Here is a 10,241-nt window from a genome sequence, read left to right as displayed (position 1 = left end):
AAGAAGGGTTCCACTAAATCCAGGAGGGTGCCCGCATGGCTAACCAGCCAAGTTAGAGAGGCTGTGAAGGGCAAGGAAGCTTCCTTCCGTAAATGGAAGTCTTGCCCTAATGAGGAGAATAAAAAGGAACATAAACTGTGCAAAAGAAATGTAAGAAGGTGATATGGGAGGCCAAGAGAGACTATGAGGAATGCATGGCCAGCAACATTAAGGGGAATAATAAAAGCTTCTTCAAGTATGTTAGAAGCAGGAAACCCGCCAGAGAAGCGGTTGGCCCTCTGGATGGTGAGGGAGGGAAAGGGGAGATAAAAGGAGTCTTAGAGATGGCAGAGAAATTAAATGAGTTCTTTGCATCTGTCTTCACGGCAGAAGACCTCGGGCAGATACCGCTGCCCGAACGGCCCCTCCTGACCGAGGAGTTCAGTCAGATAGAGGTTAAAAGAAAAGATGTTTCAGACCTCATTGATAAATTAAAGATCAATAAGTCACCGGGCCCTGATGGCATCCACCCAAGGGTTATTAAGGAATTGAAGAATGAAGTTGCAGATCTCTTGACTAAGGTATGCAACTTGTCCCTCAAAACGGCCACGGTGCCAGAAGATTAGAGGATAGCAAATGTCACGCCTATTTTTAAAAAGGGAAAGAGGGGGGACCCGGGAAACTATAGGCCGGTCAGCCTAACATCCATACCGGGTAAGATGGTGGAATGCCTCATCAAAGATAGGATCTCAAAACACATAGACGAACAGGCCTTGCTGAGGGAGAGTCAGCATGGCTTCTGTAAGGGTAAGTCTTGCCTCACAAACCTTATAGAATTCTTTGAAAAGGTCAACAGGCATGTGGATGTGGGAGAACCCGTGGACATTATATATCTGGACTTTCAGAAGGCGTTTGACACAGTCCCTCACCAAAGGCTACTGAAAAAACTCCACAATCAGGGAATTAGAGGACAGGTCCTCTCGTGGATTGAGAACTGGTTGGAGGCCAGGAAGCAGAGAGTGGGTGTCAATGGGCAATTTTCACAATGGAGAGGGGTGAAAAGCGGTGTGCCCCAAGGATCTGTCCTGGGACCGGTGCTTTTCAACCTCTTCATAAATGACCTGGAGACAGGGTTGAGCAGTGAAGTGGCTAAGTTTGCAGACGACACCAAACTTTTCCGAGTGGTAAAGACCAGAAGTGATTGTGAGGAGCTCCAGAAGGATCTCTCCAGACTGGCAGAATGGGCAGCAAAATGGCAGATGCGCTTCAATGTCAGTAAGTGTAAAGTCATGCACATTGGGGCAAAAAATCAAAACTTTAGATATAGGCTGATGGGTTCTGAGCTGTCTGTGACAGATCAGGAGAGAGATCTTGGGGTGGTGGTGGACAGGTCGATGAAAGTGTCGACCCAAGTCGACCCAATGTGCGGCGGCAGTGAAGAAGGCCAATTCTATGCTTGGGATCATTAGGAAGGGTATTGAGAACAAAACGGCTAGTATTATAATGCCGTTGTACAAATCTATGGTAAGGCCACACCTGGAGTATTGTGTCCAGTTCTGGTCGCCGCATCTCAAAAAAGACATAGTGGAAATGGAAAAGGTGCAAAAGAGAGCGACTAAGATGATTACGGGGCTGGGGCACCTTCCTTATGAGGAAAGGCTACGGCGTTTGGGCCTCTTCAGCCTAGGAAAGAGACGCTTGAGGGGGGACATGATTGAGACATACAAAATTATGCAGGGAATGGACAGAGTGGATAGGGAGATGCTCTTTACACTCTCACATAATACCAGAACCAGGGGACATCCACTAAAATTGAGTGTTGGGAGAGTTAGGACAGACAAAAGAAAATATTTCTTTACTCAGCGTGTGGTCGGTCTGTGGAACTCCTTGCCACAGGATGTGGTGCTGGCATCTAGCCTAGACGCCTTTAAAAGGGGATTGGACACGTTCCTGGAGGAAAAATCCATTATGGGGTACAAGCCATGATGTGTATGCGCAACCTCCTGATTTTAGGAATGGGTTACGTCAGAATGCCAGGTGCAAGGGAGGGCACCAGGATGAGGTCTCTTGTTATCTTGTGTGCTCCCTGGGGCATTTGGTGGGCCGCTGTGAGATACAGGAAGCTGGACTAGATGGGCCTATGGCCTGATCCAGTGGGGCTGTTCTTATGTTCTTATAGCACATCCAAGAATGCTACCTTTGGGGTCTTGGCTTTGAATTTCCTATCTAGCAGCCTAAATTTGTCCTCCAGACCCTCCCAGCTCTATTTCCCCACATCGTTGGTACTGACATGCCTCTGATCCCATTTCCAAAAGCTGTACTGCCAGGTACAGGCTCATTACCTCCAGCTGGATGCAACAGTTGGCCCTGTGCATGGAACAGGTAGCACTTCAAAGAATGCTACATTTGGGGTCTTGGCTTTGAATGTCCTACCAAGCAGCCTAAATTTGACCTCCAGGACCTCCCAGCTACATTTAAAGTCCTTGATGCCAACATGCCTCTACCCTGATCCCATTTCCAAAAGCTGTACTGCCAGGGGACACTGTCTTCTAACTGCTGCTAACTGCTAACTGGGTAAGAGGCACTTTTTCAAGTGGGTGCTCCTCTTTTATTTAGCAGGGGGAGAGTAACTGGCCCACCTCACCCCAGTACTGTCTGTTCTAGTGGCTGTCTGCTGGTATTCCTTTGCATCTTTTTAGATTGTGAGCCCTTTTGGGACAGGGAGCCATTAGATATTTGATTTTCTCTGTAAACCGCTTTGTGAACTTTTTGTTGAAAAGTGGTATATAAATACTGTTGTTGTTGTCGTCGTCTTATTAGCTCCAGTTGGATGCAACATTAGCATATTGTTTATATACTTATAACAGCTTCCTCCTCCCTAGCACTATCTACCAGCCTATCTAGACAAGACATGATGTCTGCAACTTTTGCACCAGGCAAGCAAGTCACCACATGCTCCTCACCCCTATCACAGACACACACACACACACACACACACACACACACACACACCCATGTTCCTGACAAGAAGTCCCTGACCCCCTCCTGCCAATGAGTATCCTTAATGTGACTGGATAATGTGACTGGCCCATTTCTGAAGGAGTTCCCACAGGGGATTCCCCCCCCCCCCAGAATGACATCCTCTAGCCCTGAAACTTCCTACCCCAGCAGCTCGACAGCTGGATAGATGGGAGGGCTTTTTCAAGTGCATGCTTTTGGGCCTTCTGATGCTGTTTATGTCGCATTCCTGGTCTTGCTGCCATGTGGCTGGTGTCCAGGGATCCTGTGAGTACCACCAGACACCACCTCAAGTGGTAATCGTACCACTAGTTGAGAAAGACTGCCTTAGATAGTGCAAGGTGGAAAAGACATGACTTGAGATACTTTACTTGAAGAGAGAAGGCACCTGATTTACTTATGCAAGAGGGAGAATGCTAGGGAAAGTTAGAGACGATGAAGGGAACTGGGGTGGCTTTCTAAAATGGAGTTAACTCCCCAGTTTATCAGGGTGAAGTGGAAAATCCCTGTATCCAGCTGGAGTGGATCAGGGCCCTTTGGAGTGAAATGTGCAGAAAAAGCTGTGGAGGTCTCACACCAAGAATTTGACTATCAATCACCCATTTCTCTCACCTTTCAATCAGCACTGCAAGTGTGTCTGACAACATAAGAAACGATGCCTGGTAGGTTGTCTTGGGGAAGGAAGTGGAGGGGAGACAGGAAGGGAAGGCAGGAAAAGAAGAAATAGATGCTAGGCTAAGAGTCCCGTAAGCAGAATATTTATAACTTGTCTCACTGTTAAACAATGAAAGGATGTGAGCATCAGAGAATCCCTGCTTGGATGGGGAGCAACTGGTGAATTAGGAAGTCATGGAACTCATGTACTGTATCTCCTTCCACCCAAAGTCAGTGGTAATTATGGAAGGCATTTTCAGCATAAACAAGAAAAAGCATGGCCCTGACACTTTTGTGGAACTCCACAAGTCTCTACAATGCTCTATAACCCTTGCAGTCACCGGAGATAGAAGGGGTAGTGACACTTTGGTCAATAGCCTCATTGGAGCAGCATTCAGAATTCTGAACAATGTATATTCCAGGAGGAAGAATGCCCAGACCCAAAAAGAGAAAGTACACTGAAACAGAAAAGAAGCTTTTCCGGATTTTGTGTTTCAATTTTCATAAGTACAGCAGAGAAACCAACAGCCTCTACAATTGTAAAAATTGAAAGCAAAAGGTGCCACAGGCCAGTGGAAGGGATTGCTGCTGGTCACCATTTCTGTTGTATAGCACTAAGGGCTTGTGTTACACAACAATTCTCAACAAAAATCAATGTTCTATTCAAAGTAATTGCACTTGCCTAACCTAGAAACCCTAATATATCAAGTTGCTCAGAAAATGCAATACCTCTGTTGTGGTGGTTCAATTGCATGGGAAGACTAGTTGATTAAATGCAGCAAATTAATACAGTTCCGTCCAGGAAATGGTTTGTCATCTTTGGATTTCCTCCAGGTACACTGGGGGGGGGGGGGGAATCTTAAGAAAAGTTGGCTCCTATGCCCTTTTTAGGGCACAAGTGACTATGATGGGCAGTGTTGCAGATGAGCAAACATTTTTGTGGGTTATTAATTTTACTGATATCTGTAATCCAAATCACGGTATCTGTATACCAAAATTTAATCTAACAGGTAGCACCTTCCAACAAGGTGCAGCTGGTCACTTCTCCACCAGAACATTGCCAACTCACAGATCACATTTTTCTGAAATGGAACCAGCACTGCGACCAATTCTTGTGCTTAGATCCACACAAAAACCATTACCTAAAACTGTGACAGATTCCTGAATTGCATCACCAAACAAAATCTCTAAATCCTGTAGCATGGTCAGAAGCAAAACAGGCATGACTCCTCGATGGAAAATGTCATTTTGGAGAGTAGGTGAAATGCATGACAACACTGAAGAGATAAAGAGACTACATCTACTGAATCTCTGCCACACTTTCATATGCTACCCATGAGGGCAGGAAATGGTGACTGAAGTGCTGTGCTCAGGCAAGTGGTTCCTTAAACTTAACAGCAGCTGTTGAAATCTTTTGTGGGTTATACAGCACAGATGGAGAAGCAGAAGGCTGCAGTTACACTATCAAGTGTCTTCAGACTTCTTGCTTCAGTCTCAGATCATTTCTGGTGGCTTCCACGCCATTCCTTTTCTATTCAAGGGACTGATGTTTTGTTCACTCCCTTCTTACAGAAATGTCATCAAATCATGTCATTGCATTGTTTTCTGAGTTGTCCTTCCCATATTGTTTTCTGTGATTTATGGTTCTGTGGGGATACTTTGCAACAACTGCAGGGTAAGCCCTCTGATGTCCATCTTGGGGGTGGAATCAAGGGGTGCGTCGTCTACTGTGCGGTCCAGGCCCGCCCAGTCTCTCCCTGATCTGCGCAAAGAACAGGGAGCCGCAAAAAGGGGTTTGTTGACCTTTTTTTAACTTTAGTTGTGGTTTTTACATTCATCTGAGGGGCCCTGTTTCATCACCGGGACCCCCGGAGCATCCCCCATACGGTGTCAGTTCCATAACAATCCCCGAAAAGGGTTCAGTGACCTCACGGGTCCCCTCTCCAGTAATCCTTACCACGAGTTGTGCCAGGTACGTTGTGCTCCCCGCTGGAAGGCAGGTACGTCAGGGCCGTCCCCTTGGGGGTCAAGATTGCGTTCTCGTCCCTTCCTCGATCCCCCAGGTAGTTTCTGGCCCAGAGGCCTCAAGGTTCCTTGCCCGGCAAGATGGGGAATAGTCCTCCCTCCAGGTAAGTGGGGTCTGGCTAGATGGGCTCCTGGGATCTCTTCCCGTTGGGGCTCTCCCATAGCCCTGGGGAGTGTCTCCCCTCTTTGGGCTGTAGATCCTGGCCTCAGCCGGCCTGTGGCTGCCTCCAGGCTGTGTCTGCCTCCAAGCTGCAAGGGGTCCGGTCTTCCTCCTTTCTTTTGCCTTATCTATCTCCTCCCTCCTGGAGCTCAGGAAGGTGCTTCCTCCCCTTTTGGCTGCCTGTTCTCCTCTTCTCCTCCTGGGCAGCCCTTCCAGCCCTGCCTCTTCCTGGTCCCACCTGGGCCTGAGATCTGGTGAGATCTCAGGTCTTCCTACTGCAGGCCCACCCCACCTGTTAAAAGGGGTAGCTGCACCTGGGCTGCTGTTTCTTGGGAGGCTCCTGCCCTGCCCAGTGGATGAGTAGGCTGCCGGTAGGGATGGCCCAGGAGCTTTACCCTCTCTGGCTGGCTCCGTGTCCTCCCAGGGAATTCCCCTGGAGGTTCCCTTGGACTGGGCTCCCCCTCCTTCAGCTCACCTTCCTTCGTCCTCCTCCTTCCCTGCTGTGGATCGCTGCCCAGGGTAAGTCCCTGGGTGACACCCTCCTAATGTGGACAGGCATAGTGCTACAAAGGCACTTTGAGACTTCTGCCCTTATCATAGCTTCCTGTTTGACATTGGGGGGGGGGGGAGAGAAGAGGAGTAGTGTTAATTGCTAGTGCTCTTGCATTACCCCCTTGATAGCAAAACACTTGAAATGAAATTCAATTCTAATCTTGAATCAATAATTCTTTACACAATTATTAAAGAATTGTGGGTCCCTTTAGGGAGAAGGGCAGGATATAAATAAAGTTTATTATTATTATTAAGATTGTTCCAAAATTAATTTCTGCTCTAATAATAAAGACAGGGATTGTGAAGTGACTTCCATATTCTCTTTAGCCCTGCTGGATCAGATGGTTGAAGGGAATGCCACACCACATCAGTCTTTATTTGCATATAATTGTGACGGGCAGCAACCTCATCCCGTCTTTAGGGCTGTGGACAGATTTGAATAACTGCTAAATGTTATATTTTAAAACTCCTAAAGAATAACCATTATTTTTTCTTCAACCCAGCAGCCCCTGATGCAACATGAAATAAGTTTTGCTCATAGCAGTCGAAGTGAATCTGCCTAACACTTTCTGCACTCCTCCTTCAGCTGGTACATACAGCAAACTTTGTGGCTTCAATTTCCTGCCCAGCTTTCTCTCTGACCACCATCACTGTCACCACATTGCCACAGTTGCTTTGTTCAACATCCAGCCCAAAGCAGAGTTCAGGAAAGCTTAGTCATGATTTCTGTTTAGTTAGCCCTAATAAAATTATTACCCTGTGGCTTTGGATTTTTTCCTAACAGACCAACATGGCTATCTACTACAATTTTGGAATCGTGAGCAGAAATTAAAAAAAAACAACTTGTTGGTGCTCATTTAGAAGGTGTCACAGTGTCCTCTAGTGGCTGCAAGGCATAGCTGCAGGCAAATCCTGAAATCCAGACATCAAATGGCACATCTAAAGGACAAACTAGACATGACTGAAAACATGTTTGCCTTTGGTGGTGTTGCTGTTGCTTTCCAAGTAGCAGCTGCAGGGACAGTGGCATGGGGAAGGGGATTTAATCCCTTGCCCCCACCACAGTCCTGATCTGGAGCCCCCCATAGCTTCTACAGACAAACAAAAACCAAACAGCAGTGTCAAACATTGCTGAGTAAAGTGATGTGTGAACCTTGTTGTTGAAAAGTGGTATATAGTATATTCTTAAATAAGTATATAAACAGTGTGTTAATGTTGTATCCAACTGGAGCTAATGAGCCAGCATCCCCTGGCAGTACAGTTTAGGAAGTGGCATCAGGTTAGAGGCACTTGAGACTGCGGGGATATTCAAATACACATAGGGTCAAAATACACCTTCCTGCTATGCCTCTGCCAAGTAACTAACAAATTATGTGCCCAACTCAGGGAGAACAAAGATAAGCTAAATTCTGTAGGCCCAAGTTTAACTCTTCAACAGAGAATGAATAGCAGACCAATACTGCGACTGCCCAACTCATTTGCACATGTACATAGCACTGCTACTTGCCAGGAGAATATGAACCCAGGCCAGCATCTGAATTGGGTTGATGGAAAGAGACGTCAGGTCCCACAGGCCTGGTTACACAGCTTGGTTACACAGGATACAGCTTGGTTCGTTCAAGCGATCTTACTCCTCCATCACCAAATACACATGTATTTGCTTAAAGAGAAGACTTGCCTTTTATTCATTTCTTTGGAAAAATTCCATGACCAGCCACTTTCCCTGCATAACAAATCTGAACCTGTAAAAGCCACATCCTGAGAGCTTTCTAACTTTGGAGCAAAGCAGTTAACACAAAAGGGAGGGACGCAGACTCTAGCTTCTTGTCACCAGCTCCATGGCCAACACTAATCAAGAACTGTATATTGAGGCCCTGACCCCTACAGCAAATCAAGAATTCATTGTCCTCTTCAAGCTGCAAAATAGAAGCATCCACCCATCCTGAGACAACAGTGAGCCATTAAGGGCCTCCAAGGCACAAAGGAATGGTCCTTTGATGCCATCATCTCACAATAACCTAAATCAGTGTTTCTCAAACTGTGGGTCAGGACCCACTAGGTGGGTCATGAGACAATTTCAGGTGGGCTGCAAAGCACCTAGCTCAGCCACCAATGAAAATTGAAAGCTGCAGGGCAGAGCAGGCTCCCCATGGGAGATGCCTGTTGCTTTGCCCTGAATAGCTGGGAAGATGGGATGCTGGAAAGGGGGAAAGGCTGTGTGGTTGGAGAAAGATCCAAGTCTGTGTTCTGCTTTGACTTCTGGACTGGAATGCTCCAATTCCAAGCTATACAAAGTAACAGCACAAGCATGCTGTGTAATGGGACCTTATGATGTCACTTCCAGTCATGTCATCCCTTTCAGGTTAATCACTTCCAGTGGGTTCCAAAAGACTGTCATTCGAAAAAGTGGGTCCAGGTGCTAAAACATTTGAGAACCACTGGCCTATATGCTTCTCTGTAGGAATTAGGAATATAAAGAATCAGGTCACAGACTTTTGAGTTCTTTCTGCATTCATTTACACGCTGTGTTAAGCAGCCCCATTCATCCAAGAACTGCTGTTCCAATAGGATAGGTAAGACTCCTCTTTTCTTTTCCAATCTTTCCCTCTTTTCTTCCACTTCCCTTCCTTGAGTACAATCAATAAGCTGATGCTCCAGTGCTTGCCAAGTAGCCATTCCTCTTGTAAGTCACTGCTCAAGCACTCCTTGAGCAGTTTCACAACCCCCTCCTTCCCAGAACACAATCTCTACTCCTTTGCATTGCTACCCTGCTTGGAACTAGCCTAGTACAGGTGCAACCTATTTATCCACAGATTTCTCTCAACTCAAATCAGGTGGGGGGAATTCAAAGAAGAACACACCTTTGCCTCCTTTGCCCTGTGCTGGCCTCTCGATCAGTTTCAAGGCAGCCCAAAACACTGCAAAAAGGCTCCACCACAAACAGGCAGGGAATAGCCATGGAGCCATGGAAGAGGTTCCCCTTGGAACCATAGAAGAGCCTTGGAAGAGGTTCCCCTTGGGGAATAAAATAGCCCCGCAAGCAAGGCATGAGATTTAGGCTACAATCCTCTCCACACTTTCCTGGGAGTAAGCCCCATTGACTAGAATAGGGCTTACTTCTGAGTAGAAATGCATAGGACTGGACTCTTAAAAGCTCAGCATTCCACCTGTGAAAGCAGAGACAGGAAGGAGCCGAGTGAAGAAGATGAGGGGGAGGTGATTGAGAACAGCTGCCTTAGTTTCCTTCCATCCCCAAGTGTCAGGCTGCAGTGTATTTGCATAACTCTATGCAATTTAGCACAACGTGTTTTTTCTTAATTGGGTCAGGGAATGGAACTCTCGTGCATAAATAGACTCCACCTGTATTTATTTTTTAAGCCCTTTTCTGTCTTTGCAATAGAAGATTGTTGTGCCATGGCACTCCTGCCCTACAATATCTGCAACACTTCAGACTACCTTAGCAGTTGTGAACAGAGAGCTCAGGGAGCCCCCAGTCTCCAATGAGCCACTGCCCTCCAGAGACTTGCTAGAGCCTGCATTGGCCTGAGGTGACTGCTCTTAGCATGAGGGAGACTGTTCAACCTCTTGCGTGAGCTGCAGACCAAGGGCTTTCTCCACAGACTGCTGTTTCACATCTGTGAAGCTGCAGCAGCAGCAAAGTAAAGGCCGACCTTGTTTTGTGCAAGGCCTTTTATAGGCCTTGAGCTATTGCGAGACCTTCATTCATTCATCTAAGTTCCATCTCTAATATATTCACTTATGTAAATTTTTTCAAATTTTAAATGGAAATTAATTTTTTTTTCCCGGCCCCCAACACGGTGTCAGAGAGATGTGGCCCTCCTGCCAAAAAGTT

Source organism: Tiliqua scincoides, chromosome 1, assembly GCF_035046505.1.
Source record: "Tiliqua scincoides isolate rTilSci1 chromosome 1, rTilSci1.hap2, whole genome shotgun sequence".
NCBI classification, from domain to species: Eukaryota; Metazoa; Chordata; class Lepidosauria; order Squamata; family Scincidae; genus Tiliqua; species Tiliqua scincoides.
Note: the sequence above shows the minus strand (reverse complement) of the source record.